The 3,062-nt window shown below is 39.8% G+C and overlaps 1 pseudogene; it reads left to right on the forward strand.

Moving 5' to 3' along the window:
* The first annotated feature begins 1 nt into the window (after position 1).
* The window catches only part of LOC107694440 (tripartite motif-containing protein 16-like), a 7,220-nt pseudogene continuing 4,159 nt past the window's right edge, over positions 2 to 3,062 (forward strand).

Below are 3,062 nucleotides of genomic sequence, written 5' to 3' on the forward strand. Positions count from 1 at the left end.
GGATCTCCTGAAGGATCCAGTGGCCATTCCCTGTGGACACAGTTACTGTATGAGCTGTATTACAGGCTGCTGGGATCAGGAGGATCAGATGAGAGTCTACAGCTGCCCTCAGTGCAGACAGACCTTCAGTCCAAGACCTGCTTTAGCTAGAAACACCATGCTGGCTGAAGTGGTGGAGAAACTGAAGAAGACCAAACTCTCTGCTGACTGTGACGCTGGAGCTGGAGATGTGCAGTGTGACGTCTGTACTGGAAGAAAATACAAAGCCGTCAGGTCCTGTCTGGTGTGTCTGAACTCTTACTGTCAGAATCACATCGAGCAACATGAGAGTTGGTTTAAAGGAAAGAGACACAATTTGACTGATGCCACTGGACGACTGCAGGAGATGATCTGCCAGAAACATGAGAAGATCCTCGAGGTTTTCTGTCGCACTGACCAGAAATGTATATGTGTGCTGTGTACAATTAATGAACATAAAAACCATGACATTGTTTCAGCTGCAGACCAGAGGACAGAGAAACAGGTATTTAAAACTAGAGATTAAGTTAATACTCAGTGTAGTGATTTCAATAGTCTGTTTATTTTTTTTTGTGTAAAGCCATAGCTTAATTACACAGAACACAGAAACACTGTCAGTGTGAAGCTCTGTCTGTGTCAGTTTCACGTTTACGATACATATGCTTGCAGTGTGAAACAGGCCTTAATCTTCATGTTTATTCATGTATGATGATTGTAAATGATTATCACTTCTGGACTTTGAACCTACACACTCTAAAAACGGCTGGGTTATTATTAAAATATAATTATAATATATTACTTTTAACAATTATCACTTCATCAGCCTCAAAATAATTAGGCTAGTCTTTATTACATAACGCCGTTTCCTTTAGGAAACTAGATTCAATTTAACCACGAAAAAAAAGACACAGAATTAACATGTAAATATGTTAATAACCCTCTCTTAACACCTCAAAAAATGTAAATATTGTAAAATCTTATGTAAATATGACATAAGACACTCACTGACGTTATATTAAAAGCACCTCTTCCGTTCAGTAAAAGAGGCCGTTAAGACTGTTCAATATAAGCTCTTTTCAGAATATTTCCACCTTCCATGAAATCTCAAGATACTACCGGACTCAAATAATGAATGATGACTTTACATTTTTAATCTTTACTTACCATAAACCGTCTTTTACTCGCACTCGCTTCCACCTGAAGACACTGAGAAAATGGCAGCTTCTCGCACTGGTGTCGTCGAGATACGTCCGATATTAACGTGACGTGTGTGCTCTATTTCAAGTCCACGTTCCCAACCCACTGGGCACCGCTGGGTGATTGATCAAGACTAATTTTCAACCCAAAATTGGGTTAAAACAACCCAACGTCCTTACCCAGCGGTCTCAACCCAGCGTTTTTTATGAAAAAACAACCTGATCTTACGAGAAAATGTGTTTTCAAATAGTTGCAATTCCGTACCAATTTGTACAATGTGAGGCTTATGAAAACCTACTGTGTGCCCTGCATGCCACTTTTATGATAAGATTAATGCTACCAAAGGGTCAGCAAAAAGTAACGAAGCCTGTCACAATATCTTGTCCACCATAATTTCTGGCAACTACACAGAAGTACAGAGAGTAATGGCAAGCTATTAGCTTAAAGCTTAAAATAATCTTTAAAATGTCAATTCAACTAAATAAATAAATAAAAATATATATAAAAAATAAATAAATTTTAATTCAAAATGTTAAATTAAAGTTGCATTATTTTGATGAAACTGTTCACATGAAGATTTAGTGCCAGTAGTTTTCTGTGATATTCACTATCATCTGTTTGTACTGCAGAAGCAGCTGAAGGAGATGCAGAAGATGCTCCAGCAGAGAATCCAGCAGAAAGAGAAAGATCTTCAGCAGCTGAGAGAGGCTGTGGAGTCTCATAAGGTGAGTCTGGAGAAGAAGAGGAGTTTTCTTCAGCAGCTGAGAGAGGCTGTGGAGTCTCATAAGGTGAGTCTGGAGAAGAAGAGAAGTTTGTCTCCGTCTCAGTTCAGACTCACTGAAGCCTGAATCACTGTGTGTCCTAACAGCGCTCTGCACAGACAGCAGTGGAGGACAGTGAGAGGATCTTTACTGAGCTCATCTGCTCCATTGAGAGAAACTGCTCTGAGCTGATACGGCTGATCAGAGATCAGGAAAAGACTGCAGTGAGTCGAGCTGAAGGACGACTGGAGCGACTGGAGCAGGAGATCAATGATCTGAGGAGGAGAGACGCTGAGCTGGAGCAGCTTTCACACACACAGGATCACATCCAGTTCCTGCAGGTAACAGAGATCTAGAAGAACAGGATCGTAGTGGACTTGAGAAGATCCTGCTGTGACAGAGACTCACAGAGAAATAGTTCATGAGTGTCTTATTATATAATCATCAGTCAGACTCTCATCTGATCATCTTCTTCTGAAAGAGACGAATGTCTTTCAGCTCTGGAAATCTTGCTCAAATGGGTCTCATGTCAGAACATTTCTTTCCCTTTAAATCACTTGTAGGCGTCCCACTGCTTCTCTGACATTACATTCACTGTGCAGCTGTCCAAACAGTCCCACAGACCTCAAACTTTGGTGGGGATAGCAAAACCCCTAACCATAAGGACATATACTTAACAATGAGTTAATATATTCACTAACATTTCAGCTTTTTACCTAATTTTTCCTTCTGATTTAATACATCATGGTGAAAACCGTGAACTCGATAGTACTGATTCTGAGTAATGTTCATCAAAATTGGATCAGATGATCCTCAAACCTAATAAAATAGATTTTTATTTGCCTGTAACATATTGATGAATTTGACCATGAAGACCCCAAACACGAAGTCAGGCTGTATATTAGCAATGCTTCAGTGTATCGAAACCAAACGAAACCTGAGCGTGTCTTAAGGGTCCTTGTGAAGTTTCAGTATCTCTAACCGCTCTAAAGTTATAAATAATGGTCAATTTAATCGTAGCCTTTGAGCTGCTTTTCCTGAGCAAATCTACTCAACCCTACAATGAGACTCCATTGATGTGTTTGA

The sequence above is a fragment of the Sinocyclocheilus anshuiensis genome, unplaced genomic scaffold (assembly GCF_001515605.1).
Source record: "Sinocyclocheilus anshuiensis isolate Anshui unplaced genomic scaffold, SAMN03320099.WGS_v1.1 scaffold2492, whole genome shotgun sequence".
Taxonomy (NCBI): domain Eukaryota; kingdom Metazoa; phylum Chordata; class Actinopteri; order Cypriniformes; family Cyprinidae; genus Sinocyclocheilus; species Sinocyclocheilus anshuiensis.